The 15043-nt window shown below is 42.6% G+C and overlaps 1 long non-coding RNA gene across 2 annotated transcripts; it reads right to left on the bottom strand.

Annotated features, from left to right (window-relative positions):
• Positions 1–1530: 1530 nt before the first annotated feature.
• On the bottom strand, positions 1531–13709 carry LOC146974942 (uncharacterized). 2 transcript variants are annotated; one of them, XR_015037639.1, is made up of 4 exons: positions 13573–13709; positions 12995–13153; positions 10678–10772; positions 1531–1665 (listed from the first exon to the last, which is right to left on the bottom strand). It is a non-coding gene; the product is annotated as an uncharacterized LOC146974942 (long non-coding RNA). The 2 variants fall into 2 exon arrangements; XR_015037640.1 differs by having other exon boundaries at positions 1538–1662.
• Between the last annotated feature and the right edge of the window lie 1334 nt (positions 13710–15043).

Here is a 15043-nt window from a genome sequence, read left to right on the forward strand (position 1 = left end):
CTGCTCTGTATTAGCTACGTGACATTTATTTAGCATTCAAAGGTTCTCACTTCACTCACATTTGGCCAGAGCCTTTTTTTCTGCATTGTGTTCCTAATGAAAGTGAAGTAGTGAAGGCAACGGTAAAACAGAAATCTAAACAGGATTTAGAGCCAGTTAAAATGTGTTGGTGTTGGTGTGTGTGTGTGTGTGTGTGTGCTGTATGTGAGTAACATGTTCAGTCTTGACTCACTACAGTGATACGGTGCGAGACTGTGTCTGTGACTGTGTATCGTCATGTGTGACAGACCCACAGGCCCGCCCACCTGTCCACAGCAGCGGTGGCATTTAGATGACATTAATCATGATGACAAGATGCTGGCACCAACAGGACAGTTGGTTAGTGTAGCAGCGGTTACAGTCAGAGGAGAGGGCTCAGTGTGAACATGTAGGATTACAAGTGGACAAGACGGTGATGTGTCAGCTCAGGCCACTCAGTCACGATGAGGCCTACGCTACGCAATATGTCAGAAATATTGTTGTTACATGGGCAGATATTGCAAATATCTGCTGCAATTGCATTTTCACGTATAAACATATAAAATTTATATGATTTTTGTTGTGTCTGGCTCCAAACAAACATGTCTATTTTGTTGGCGAGGGTGTCTCTATAGCAACATAACACCTACAATGTGCACCTCCTATGATTTGCACTTGGCCATATTGCATATATATTATATTTCAAATACATTACAATTATTTTTATTTTTATTTTACATTTTTATTTGTATTTATTGTGCAGCTCTAGTCTGTATTAATGACATATACAGTACGGTCAGTGAAGTTTGCCATCTCACAATAAGCCTAAAACTACATTTCGTATACAAAAATTTAAAAATGAAGTTAAGTATTTTTTGTAAAAACTGTCAAAAAACATCCAGCACCACACCATTCTCATGAATGTCTGGCTTGTTTTGTTTGAAGTATAATTCTCCCTGGCAGCCATATTTTCAAATGTCTCTCTGTTATTCTGTTATGAGTCTGTAAGCTGTGGCCTGTGTGGATTCAACACACACCTCAGAATATTTACTGGACTCATAGAATAAAGGCCTGATTGATTCTTGTGGTCTCTCCTCTGATGGTGTATTACAGAGTGTGGTTTCTGCTCTGCACTGTTGTGTCTTTCAGTCTTCATGGAATGAAACTGTGCACCTGTATGTGCAACATCATACATCACCACAGAGTGCCGATTGATAAAAAATACACATGAGGTCTGATTCATGATCCAATCATTGTTTTTCTTTTCAATCTCTGTGCTGTGAAACATACATGCCAGAAAGTATGGATGTATGAACTCACCCTGAGCTACATCAATGATTCAAGTCTATCATTTGAAATTAGACACTGTTCCTCTTTATCTCAATTTTAAAAAAAAAGTTAGTAATATGAGTTTTATATGACTTCACTTCAGATAGAGTAAATCTTATCAGTACCATAACATCACAATGATAATCCCAGGTGTGTGTTTTAATGTTAATAAATTCACTCACTTTGACGTTGAGCATGTGTTTCTGTCTCTGTGGGTTCTGTCTATGTTTCACATGAAGTCAGGCAGCAGGTCATCAGTCACTCTGGCTCCAGGTTGGCTCTCCATCAAACTGGCCAGCGTCCATTCGTGTCCATCTGCTGATGAAACAATATCATATAATATCTATTCCTGCTGGGACCTCAGAGAGTATTTTTGAGAATATTTTTGCCTAAACTATGAATGAATAATCTTCTAATCCTGGTTATCTGTCATCGTCCATGTTATAAAGTGCGTTCACAGGCCGTTTATTTTCTTTGCTCTCAAACCTGTATTACAACTCTTCTTGTTAGCATTTTTGTACATCCTGCTAAGTCCTCGTGATCCAAGTGTGATCCAACTGGACTGAAGTCTTGCTCATATTCTGGACAGCATGACGGTGACCTCTCTGACCTCTATATGATACTGTCCCTTCCTTCGTGTTCGTACCCTGTAAGAACATGTTCTACATGTTTTTCATTACAACGAACATTATGAATCATTTTTACACTAGACTGTATGAGTAATCGCCAGCTCTCAGATGTCACAGTCTGCCTCCTTACGACTGTAAAATGGTGTGTTTGAGTGCAATTTCCTGTAGCCGGTGCAATTATGTTCTCACTCCCTGTGAACTCCACCTCGGTTCTCCTGGAAAAGGACCAAGAGCTACGTTTTCAGGTGGTGTGCTTACAGATTGACTGGCATTTTTAGCACCCGTGAGTCAAGGGAGAGACTTAATGTAAACCTCTCCAAACATGCTTTGTGTGAAAACGGCCTCAGACACCAGTGCACACACTCTGCCCTCAGGCAAAACATGCACGCACTGGCTGACGGAGCGCTGTCATTACAGACTGAAACAAAACTATACAATCCTACCCACTACCCCCTCCTCACCAAGTTCATCATCACCTCCCAGACTGTGACTGGTCACAGAGGAACGGTGAAAGCACCAGAGGACAAACTGAGAGATGTGAACTGAGCTATTTCAGCATCAGAGTGCACATTCACAAGTGCAGACTGCTATCTGCTCAGGCAGGAAGTTAGATGACCCTGCTGTCTTATTGCACCCCCCCCCCCCCTCAACCCCACCACTTAGATGATGATGTCAGCAGGACAATGAGATGATTTCCGCGTCATAACTCTCCCCATCTGGGTGCCTCCGTGCCGATGCTGTGGTGATGACAGTGAAGGCCTCATCATCGAGTTCCTCTGCTAAACGGGGAGCCGAATGACCTCAGGTTGCACGAAGGGGGTTTCTGTTGCCGGGATGCAGAATTACGTTTCAATCAGTTGGGGCTTCATGCTCTAAGCCTGACCCATGCACGACTCTGGATGGATTACAGTCCTGGCACTGGCACCATCTCTGCTGTGTAAATGTCTGCGTGGTGAACAAGTGAATGAAGGAGGAAGAACTACAGCAATAAGTGACAGGATGTTTGTGTTGAGTGGTTGACAAGAGTTGCCCCAAAGTTTTTCCAACAATGATTTAGATGATTCTGTGTTTTTGATTGGACATAATGAAGCTGTATCAACATCAACTACAACAGATTTGCTCACATTTGTCAAAGGTTTATACTGACAATTGAAAAGTTGAGTCTTTTAGTCACTAGAAGATGAGACCAATGTTGGCACAGTCTACACTCAACACTACGCATCTTTGATTCAACAGTATCACTGAAATTTAGGCCTCAGTGTATCTGAGTGTTTCCTTGCTGAGCTGCAGAGACGTAGTTTCTACAAAGAGGAATGTTTGAAAAAACCTCAGAATCTATTTGTTACATCGATTATCAATCATCTTAGTGAATTTCATTCTAACTGTTCATGACATATTTGTGAAATGATTCTTTGTTGAGCTACATTTTTATCTTATCAGGCCTGGATTTTGGTGTTTCTGTTATCAAAACCTCATTCAACATAAAAGCTCAAAGACTTTTATGAACTGTTGCTAATGTAGCCAGTAATAGTAGGCTACACAGTGATCCCATAATATACCCAGCATACATTAAACAAACCATATATCTTAATGGTTTGTCCACTCTAGTGTCAGAATGTACTGGCAATATCAATCTTGTGGAAAGTAGAGAGCATCACTTAAGTGATTTTTCAAAGAGTTTGTATCAAAAATATGAATTGATTATTCAATGTTCATGTCCCAGTTTGTGCTCACCGCACACACTTCTACATAAGTATGTGGTGTCCTCTTTGAAAAGACATCAGACATCAGCCAGGGTTGGACATTTTCTCTTGACAGGTTTATGAATCGAATTACAAAAGTGGGAGGCATTTTGGATATACACCCTCAACACGGTTGAACCGTTAATTAAGAACTCAGCTTCTCATGCATTTTGTCATGTGTGGATTTGTTATTAAACTTTGATCTATGCATATTATAAGTAGATACTGCATATATTTATTGTAAATAACGTCCATTTCTGATTGGAATAGAGGCCTAAACATGAGTGCAGTCACAGTTTTGGTCCACTGGGTGCTACTACTGACATCCCACTCTCAACAACCAATCAGGGTTGAAACTCTGTAATGAGGAAGGTATTTAAATGTTTGAAACTGCACCAGTACGGTTTGCGTCGAAATGTTAGTCCTCTGCACCTAATTACCGGTAAACGGCATCAAGTAATTCGTGTGCTCCAGTTTCCTCCTTGGATTCACTCAGATCCACTGAATTACCTTGGTATAGAATTACAAAAGCGTTTGTGCAGGTACAATATGAAAGAAGAATAAAATCGATTTTTCAAAATGATTAGAAAAAGCGGCCACACTCCAACAATCCTGTTTTGTGGGTCAAGTAGGAATATGTATGTGTCATGTCAGAGTATGGCTGGCATGAGGTGAAGCACTGATCTCATCATTCAACTTACTTCAGTCTGACAGAGGAAAGTTCAATGCAAAACATGTGATGGTGAGAGTGACTGACACACACACACACACACACACACACACACACACACACACACACACACATGGACAGCAGGATGTAGGATTGTCTCGTTTCCATGTGCTTATATCTGAAATCCTATCTCCGACATCACAGAGAAATGACGCTCTGATTTCTGCTGAGTTCACAGCCTCGCCACCACGGAGCATGTGTGACTCTGACATTCCTGCACTATCGCGTTCTGCATCTCACTTGGGTGATCTCACGTATTCGCAGTCGACACGAGACGCTGCCGCCTCGCACACAAACACTCTGACCTCTCAGGCCCCTCGCTGCTCTCTGCAGGACCCCTGTAACCCAGCTGCTTCCTGCTGCCCTCCTGTCTTTCAGCCTCTTACCCCCCTACCCCCTTACTCCCCCTCCATCTCTGCACACTGATGGATGGCCCCTCCGACTGTTATAGCGCTGCAGTGTTTTTGTAGGACGCTGTTCTTGATTTGGTGTTGTTTCAACCCTCCAGGGAGGAGAAGCCTCTCCCCTCCGTGCCGAGGGTCGTTATGAGTCATGGGAAGGGGCCTGCTGGTAACCGGCGACATCGTACAGCATAACTCATCTGACGTCACACTCCTTAGCGACATTTTGTGATATAAAACGTGTGGCTGCGACTTGGTGCCGTTGTGTGCACGACGCGTACACATCTGTGTACAAGCAAGAGGAGAAAACACTTTTGGGGATTTTAAGTGCTCCCATTGTATCATGACATAATTCTGCCTCAATGACTTAATTAAGCCACTTAAGCAAATGTTCACTGTCTTCACTGTGAATGGTCTGCCACATATGGAATCACTAATAATTGGGTCATGCCCCCAGTTTAGGTGTCTACCTTTCCCCCCAATTTCTCCAGAACTCAGTCATTGTCAAATCATGTTTCTCAGTTCCTGATGGTGCAGACCCATCTGATCATGTGGTACACATGGTAGTCGTCCAGCCTCAAGCCCCTAAACTGTGAGCTGCTCTTCTCTTTTTAATGAGCCATGAAGGAGTTTGACCGGGACCTTAATGTGTGCAGAGGTTAATGCAACAACAAAGAGATGCCCTGTGGTGCTGAATGAGTGTGAAGGATAAAGCGTCGCTCCTCCTCCACTGCTAGAAACTGTTAATCCACTTAATCCATCTTTGGACTGATTGCACATGAATCAGCTGATTGGGTTGACTCAATTCAATTCAATTCAATTCAAATTCGCTTTATTCTCACTCACACACATAATGACCATGCAAACTACCGGTAATGTATGAAAACTTTTGTCATGTCATGTCTCTCCTGTGAATAATCTTCCCTCACAGGCTCTGTTTAGACCTGCAGTGACATCCAGGGCTCTAAGCTTTAAGTACAGGTTCCTTTCACATCTCTCTCTCTCTCAATTTTTCAATTTAAATAGCTTTATTGGCATGACAAGACAGTGCTTATATTGCCAAAGCATATAACTTTTATATTCTTTAATTATCTCTCTCTCTCTCTCTCTTTCTCTCTCTTTACACAGTCCATAACTGCCTCCTGTGATGCAAACGTCTGCTGATGAAGCAGTGTTGAATCAACTCAGCACTAGGAGAGTGGCCTGCAGCATCACCATCAGCTTCAGCAGCAGAAAACCAAGTCACTTCACTAAGGCTCCAGGTTTACTGTAATTCAGGGCAGCATCACAGGACTGCAATGTGCATCAAGCTTCCCCATAAGGACTGCAGTCTTTAACTGTTCGCTTGTATTTCACATGCAGACTACAGGACATGATCTTTGTATGTAGTATAAAATAGCATCGGCTACAGAAAAATCTATGTACATAAACCAAACAAGATTTTAAAGGGATAGTTCAACATTTTGACAAATTGACCCATTGCCACAATTCCTATAGTCTTAGGAGGAGGTTTGTTACCTTTAATTGCCGGTGCAAGCTATTTTTGGATGGCGCTATGAGATAATGACGGAATATTACGAGACGGGAACGTGCATCAGCGGTTTTGCATGAATTTACCTCGAAAACAACTCTGTCTCGTAACGTTGTGTTATCTCATAGCGTGGTGAATGTGCAGGTCACAACTTCTCCACAAGAGCGTTTTGGAGTTGTTGGATTGTGTATTTGATGAGTTTGATGAGCGAAACCATCTGCTCCGCCGTTCTAAAAATAGCTTGCACAGAAAATTAAAGGTAACGAACCTACTGCTATGACTATAGGGATTATTGGAATGGGCCAATTTGCCAAAATGACAAAGTTGACATATGATGAACCATAATTGATATAAACCAACTTTTCAGTGTTCTAAATAATGATGGCACTGAAATGGTCAAACATTTAAGGATTTTGAGAACTGGTTAAAAGGAGCCTGCCCTGACGATGCAACACTGCGACCCTCAAAGCCACAACTGATCAAAAGATGAAATAACACATCCCGATGTGAACCATCATGCACCTGACTAAATCCCACTGCGCAGTGAAAGATGAATTATTCCCATGGTAACCGATTTTCAAAGGGTCTGTGTATATGGGTGGGCTTGGGGCCTGTGGGCTTGACATTAGGTCTGGAGGTGTAATAGTCTGGCATTGGTCATAGCTGAAAGTGGATCCTACCCAGACCTTTTAGCCTGACATTCACCAGTGCCCCCAGTCAGTTTATCAAGTCAAACAAGTGCACGTCTGAGCGTGCCTGTCTGTCTGTTTTTCTGTCTGTCTCAGTTTTGCCTTTTCTGTCTCCCTCTCTGCCTTTACCTCCCTTTTCCTCTCTATCGCTTGCATTCTCTCCCTCCGCCACCCAGAGGGGTAAATTACCAGACTGGAGGGGGCGAGCGGTCCTCCAGCTCACACGCGCCCATATATAGGCAGCAGACATTAGGTAAACGCAAGGTAGACGTTAGGTAAACTCACCACAGGCACTATTCAGTTGGCTACTTTATTTGTAACACTGATACGCTTCTCTGAGCTGGCAAAGACCGCGGCATATGGCACTGCAGGTTGTGTGGATGGATGTGGGAAGTGAACAGCAGGTGGATGAGAGACTGCGCGTGTGTATGTGAAGCGAAGACTGTCAAAGTGTATATGAATCAAACTATTTACACACATTACAGCACTTGAAGAATAACACCTTAACTCGGAATAAAAAATGTTGGCAGTAGAAGTTGCATTTCTGTGCCCATTTTTTTTTTTTTTTCTTGTTGAGGACCACGGGCCAAATGCAGACAACATGATGTCATGTCTACAGGTTTCCACTGTAACTACAGTACAATAGAGTTTGATAGCAGAGATGATAAGAATAATAATCCGTTTAAACTTTCTTTTCAGACTTTGTACCAAAGTTAAACCAAAAGAGGCAGAAATCATAAATAATCTCTCTCCTCTTAACTGGAGGCATTTTTGCTGTCAAACTCTTCCTTTGTCTCCACTGCTGATATGAAAACGATGTGAGACACACACAGAAAGTTGAAAATACGGCCATTGCTCAATTAAAATATTCAATTGCAGTGTTTAAGGGTTTAATAATGGAAGATTATGCAAATATAACTTAACATATATTAACCAAAAACAATGATAAAATGCTGTGTTAATTGGGGCTCAAAAAGGTGGAGTTCAAGGAATTCAAATCAATGTTTTTATGAATGTATATATTTTTATATAAGAGGCTGTGTTTTTGGCATTCCCCTGATTTTTTGTGACATGTTTGACTTTGAGGCTATGAACTGTTACTGTTACTATTACAACATCAGCTGCTGTGTTCAAACATTCTCCTAACTCGGGGTCAAAGGGCGCTCACTTGTGTTCACAGCATGTTTTTGAACATCCTGCTCATAAGCCATATTTTAATTTTTCTCTGTCTCCGTCTCACCAGACTTGCGTGGCCTTGGATTTTGGGCAGAAACCCACTTTAAACATTGAGGCAGCACGAAAACCCCACACAGGAAAAACAAAAACAACAACTGCTCGTATGAACCAAGCTGAACTAATGTTCCTCTTTGTGTTTACATGTGAAGGTGTGAGCGTAATTATGTCACTGTAGTGGAAACTCGTGCTCCAAATGAGTAAACAGGTCTCAATTTTCTCATTTGTACAAACAAACCCTGACTGCTTCCACTGTTGGAGCCTGTTTGAAACTTTTGTTACTTTGATTTTACAGCCAGTCTCACGTCTCACGTCTCAGACTGAAGGAATGGTTTCAGATTTTAACGTCCCGTTGCAAGGAAAGCAGATAGGAAAGTTAGGTTTATGTGAAACAAATATCCTAGGAGCATGGTTTAAATCAGTTTAATAACCTAACAAATCTGTTTGTTATTTTTGCATCTGTACTTCAAATCTGTAGCAATGACAACAACATTAAAAAATGCATATGTTTCTTTGCATATAGTTCTCATCTCAGCCTTCTCTCTACGATCTTATTACCCCACTATTATTTCACTGCATAACTATGTAGCTCCATCAAATCAGAACACAAAGCATACCAGATCTGAAAAACCAAGTAATAAAACTACACTTTCAGACCAATTATGGGTGCTCAGGTAGCACTGCCTCTCTCCTCTCTCCCCAACACACACACACGCACTAATGCACATACACAGCTATGCAATGCAAGCACACGCTCGTGCAGAAATACAAATATACAATCCACTTGTTTACTAATTGAGCCTTTTTGGACAGAAGTCAAGAGCCAAATGTTTCTTCATGATCACATCTCAGAAACATCTGACACGTTCCAGACTGGTGTAACTCGCATTAGCCTCCGCTGCTGGTGACCTGTTCACGATTTCAACCTTTCATATCATGACGTGAGGTGGAAGTCTCTGTGCAAGACTGAAAACTGCACAGAAAACGAGTTGAGATAGTGAGGTCACTTTTACTGGACTCTTCTTGCCCCAGGTGGCCGTGAGCACGGGGTCACAGGGCTGCAGGGGGAAGGGTCGATAGGAAGAACTGATATTCATGTCCTCATCCCCAGAGGTAGTCAGATGGTTTAATGTCCAGTCATAAGCTGTGAAACTACGAGTTTCTGCCAAATGATGCATCTCTTAGCAGGATTCAAGTGCTTCTCCCATCCACAGTCTCTCAAGTGCCATTAGTTTATTAACTTCATCTGTTTCGCGGCCCATTATCACCAGAGAGAGAAAATGTTTCTGCACTCAGGAACTGGGAAGGACTGGTGGTCAGCCCAAACATGGAAAAAGCCCAGTAATGGATGACATAAAAACACTTTTCACAGGTATCCTTAAAGGTGAAGAGCAAACACCACTTTCACAGTTTTGCCTTTCAGCTCTTTGTCTTTTCTTCATTTCCCCACCTCACTTCCCTCTCTTTCCCGTACTCAGTGTAACTCTCAGTGTTTTCTGCCCCCTCCATCATTTGTCTTCCTCATGTAGAGGATGCTATGACCCGACCCCAAAGGTCACAGGGATTCACTTGTCTTAACCACACTAAGAAGTGCATGCAGAAAGAATAAGGTTTACATTAAATGCACTGACAACTGATTTTTCTTTTTTGAGAAATAACTTCTACCCACCCCTAACCCCTCTGTGCACACATACAGTAACTGTTTACATCTATGTCCATCTTCAATTTACAAAAAAATTATGATTTCATTTTTGGATATGCATTTCCTCTTTTCATAGATTACATTTCATAGATGGAGTCCATACATAACGGCCTTGTTGAGTCACTATAGCTGATGTTTCCCTTCAGCTTCAACATGACACTGTTTGGAGACCTATAAGGAACTTCTGGCACAGTTCCCTTTTCCTTTTTGAGGTATCTGGGGAGAGGGAAAAGCAGGGACCCCCAATTTTTTACAATTCACAGACTCCCTTGTCTCTCATACATGCCCCCACTCTCTCGGTCTCTCCCTCTCCGAGTCCCAAACCCATCATTCATACTGCCTCCTTTTGGCAGTAGAGAGCCAAATAAATGCAGCCTTATAGTCAATGGGGGGGGGGCTGGAACAACTTATTTGCTTTAATGAGGTGATCCACTGTGCTTTTTCTCCGTCTCCCCCCCTTTTCCTTGTCTATCTTTCTCCGTGTGTCTCTTAGCCAATTACAGTGTCCTGTCTTGCATCCTGTCCCCCTTTTTTTCTGCCCTCACTCATTTTCCCTCCTTCTTTCTAAAGGCCTTGTGGAGTCCTGATAGGCTTGCTGGGGATAAAACCTGGAGCTTGGGAGAGGAGAGGGACATTTGGGAGCGAGATGGCGAGAGGAACGGTGGCGACATACCTACATGGAGTCCTGCTCCTGGCTCTGTGGAAACCATCTCTGCAAGGAGGTGGGTCCCCTTTACTGCATGTGCACAGCTCTCAGCAGCGCAGCACCTGTGGATCAGGTGTCAGGTGAAGTTTATGTAGCAGCTTTAGCAGAGGATTTCTATCTATGACTTTGAGAGCTGCAGCAGCTATGGTGACTATAATTATGTGGTTGTCAAATATTCTGGTGAAAAATTGACTGCTTCTGATCATTGATGATGATAAAAAAAAAGCATGCTGCAGATTTCTTATAGGATGTTGAGTATTTTCAGTAACAGTAACAGTATTTCTGCTGTTTTTTTTCTTCTTCCAGTCTGTGTAAATGTTATGCATGTGTGGGTGGATTTAAAAGATCTCAACCAAAAAGTCAAATTTCTCTCCAGTCAGATTAATAATCTGACTGTGGAGGATGATGGTCTGAGCTTGTGTTGGATGGGCTTTATCTTTCCTCTATCAAAACGTTTTCAGGAGTTTTATCTGACTTTCCAAAGCCCAGGTGTATTTTTTCATGTCAGCTCTTCCTCCTCTTGAAGGATGAGGTCTAGGCAACAGGGCTATAATTTTTACTATAGTTCTGCACCTCATTGAAAGTTTTAACTGTGTACTGTGTTTGTGTGATCAAGACCTCACCCCCACAGATCCTCATGTCTGTATGTGTTTACATTTGGTTGATGTGATGAGATTATGTTTTTCCTCATCTTGTCTGGTCAATCTGACCCACAGTACTTTAAGCAAGGAGGAAGAAGACCTGTCTTTGGTTGTTTAGCTTCTGTGTTTTGGTTTTACTGAAGTGGACTGGATTAGTATTTCTACTGGAGTTTCTATTATTTTGAACATTCTGCTTCAATCAGAAGTAAATAGTGGAGAACATTAACTGTGTGGTGAACATGGTTTAGTTTTAGATGCAAAGTATTTTAGACAGTATAGGGCTGAACACAGTTGTCCACAGATAAACAATGTTGTAATGACAGGTTTGTTTTCAATTTATCTATCAATACTAAAAACAGTGTCAGTGCACCTTTACTGGGGTTACGAGTCAGCAACCATACTGGCACCTAGAGTCTGTGCTGCTCATTGAAAAATAAAGTGTTAGATTGAAAATCCAAGTAGATTTAATCAGCATATTAAGATTTTCACATGAAGGAGGCACTGGGTAAAAAGTGATTTAAGTGCTAAAATAAAATGAAAAAACAATTGCAATTCTAATTTAATCAACAATTGCTGACATATACATGTCTCATCTCTCCCATCCAACTACTATCTGTTGTAAAAAAAAATTGTGTTAGTCCATAACACATGTAAATAACTGAGGTAGTTATTTACTCATTAATGTCTTAATTATGCACCTTTATTTCAATGCCCAACTCTTATTGCAGGTTCTATTAGGACATGTCAATTGTGTACATCCCTGGTGTATATTATATTGGTTTTACCTGTCCATCATCTCAGCTCAATAAAGATTGAACAAAAGCTTTCGGAGGAGGAGGAGGAGGAGGAGGTTCCGGAGCTGCAGAGAGCGGTGGGCAGAGCTGAATAACTGAACAGTGAAGTTATTTACTGTGCGCTGTTAATGTGCTGTACATGGCATTACTGTGAGATCAGTAACTTGCATTCTTTAGGAATCCCTACAGACCTCTTCTTTTCACATCTGGACTGTAGGATCTTAAAAAACTTTCCTTTTATAGATGTTCACTCTGTGTTTCTATTTTTGGCCGTTGTGATTTGTGAAACAAAACATAGGTGCAGAAAAGTGCGAGAATTATGAGCGAAGCAGCATGCCTATTGTATGAAGTGATGTTTGTTATCATCTACAGAGAAACTCAGAGCACAGAGGTGATAATCACAATCTGCTTGTGTGGCAACTGATCCCTTTTGTTTTATGTAAACCTTGTTATTGAGACAAATGAAATGGGTTTTATTAAGAGCTGGCAAAGAGGAGAAAATCATTCCTCATTAGCTCTGACTTATGACTCATGAATTCCACAAAACCTGTCATGTCTTAGTCCAAAACAATGAAAACAATGTTTACGTGTTCATGCTCAGTACCACTTTTAAAACTTATAAAACACTTTAAAAAATGAATGGAAATTGATTTTTTTTTGGGGGGGGGGGGGGCTTTTTTGCCTTCAATAGACAGGATAGTAGAGAGAGAGACAGGAAATGGGAGGCAGAGAGGGGCGCACGCAGCGATAAACTTTTCACTGGAACGCATGCAGTTGTTGAAACAAACTTGAAACAATTATAAAGTCAAGCTGACATTGGTTTTTGATGTGTTCCAGGTGTTTACATACCTGCTGGAGCCGGTGGAGGAGCAGGAGCAGGTGCTGGCATAGGCACAGGACCTGGAACTGGATTTGGACCAGGTGGAGCTGGAACAGGATTTGGACCTGGAGGCGCAGGGACTGGACCAGGAGGAGCTGGTGCTGGTCTAGGAGGATTAGGACCAGGAGCTGGTGGAGGTGGATTTCTCTGTTAAATTTTAAGCCACTGACTATGACGGCAGTTTGAATTTATACAGTAAATAAAAGGAATGACATGTTAAACTGTTGTTGTTGTTATGAGTCATTTTACTACTAGTAACCTACGGGCATCGGCTTTCAGATGCAGCAGTGGTCATTAAAATTATACTGAAATATTTACGATTGTGTCATCACTTATACGACCACCATACATCAAATTTCAATATGTTTTGTTTAAATTACATCAGTGTCTGGCTGTGTGCCAGGTTGTAAGCAAAGACAAACTGAAGGTGTGTTTTTTATATCTCACAGATGATAAATATCAACCACATTAAACAAATCTGGCTAAAAATGTGTGTACAATGTGTGACGCCTCTGGTTTCTGTCTCTGTGCATGTTCTTCAACTCACATTGTCCTGGGGACTGTATTCATCAGGGGGCTACGGTGGGCAAGGACCAGGAGGAGTCGGACCAGGAGGTGTTAGACCTGGAGGATTTGGACCAGGTGGAGTCGGGCCAGGCGGGGTCGGGCCGGGTGGAGTCGGACCTGGTGGAGTCGGACCTGGAGGATTTGGACCGGGGGGAGTCGGACCTGGTGGAGTCGGGCCTGGTGGAGTCGGACCTGGGGGATTTGGACCTGGTGGAGTCGGACCTGGAGGATTTGGACCAGGCGGAGTCGGACCAGGCGGAGTCGGACCTGGGGGATTTGGACCAGGCGGCGTCGGTCCGGGCGGAGTCGGACCTGGGGGATTTGGACCTGGAGGATTTGGACCGGGCGGAGTCGGACCTGGTGGAGTCGGACCTGGAGGAGTCGGACCTGGTGGATTTGGACCAGGCGGAGTCGGACCTGGCGGAGTTGGCCCTGGCGGAGTCGGACCAGGAGGATTCAGGCCCAGCACCTTTGGTCCAGGCGGTGGTAGAGGTAGGATGGCAGGGGTTGGGAAGACATGAATTATTTATTCATTAATCATCTGTGGAGTTTTCCATGTTGCTGTTGTTGACGTTGTTTTCTCTTTTCAGGTGGAAAACCTCCAAAAACAGGTAAGAATCTCAGGTCTGGGTGTTTTTAGAGCACTGGTTTAAGATTGTGCTGTATAGCCTCCTCTCAAGAGAATTTCTTTAATTTGGACATAAGGAGGCTACACAGACATTAACAGTTGTTCTGGTATCTGGTGTGTCTCTTGGAGGTGGTTATGGCGGTGCTGGAGGGCTTGGAGCAGGACAAGGAGCTGGAGGTGTAGGAGCAGGACTGGGTGGTACTGGGTCAGGTGGTTTTGGTCCAGGTGGTGTCGGGACTGGAGGCTACGGAACTGGGCCTGGGGGAATTGGTCCAGGTGGTTTTGGACCAGGACGCGGCGGTCCAGGCGGGCAAGGCACAGGCATGTTTCTTTGTTTTTTTTTGCCATAAACAGTTAAAGGGACAACGAGGAGTTTGTATTTGCTTATTGCGTCTTGCGCTGGTCCAAGAATTTCACTGTGCGCGCGGAGGCTCATGGTAAATGTAGTGTGAAAACACTTCGCTTTCCAAAACTCCTCGTTGTCCCTTTAATTATGTTATTAAATGGCGCAATCTAAAAGCATGAAGGTCTATTATATACCATGATATTATTTACAATGTTTTCTGTTTGATAACTTTTTAAAGTATCTGATAGTATATGTATGCAATGTTTGTAGTGACAGTGTATTGATATGTAATTACAGTTTTATCAGTGAGAACATACAGGAATCCCACATGTCATAAAGTTAAACTTCTTCACGTACATGGATCAGAGGTCAGCCCTGGACTGTAAATATTGTTCCTCTAGTCAATTCAATGCAGCAGGATGAGGACAGCATACATGAACCATTATTTCATTTCCTCATTACCTCAAAGTTATAAGC

The sequence above is a fragment of the Trachurus japonicus genome, chromosome 14 (assembly GCF_045865225.1).
Source record: "Trachurus japonicus isolate A0001 chromosome 14, Traja_1.0".
NCBI classification, from domain to species: domain Eukaryota; kingdom Metazoa; phylum Chordata; class Actinopteri; order Carangiformes; family Carangidae; genus Trachurus; species Trachurus japonicus.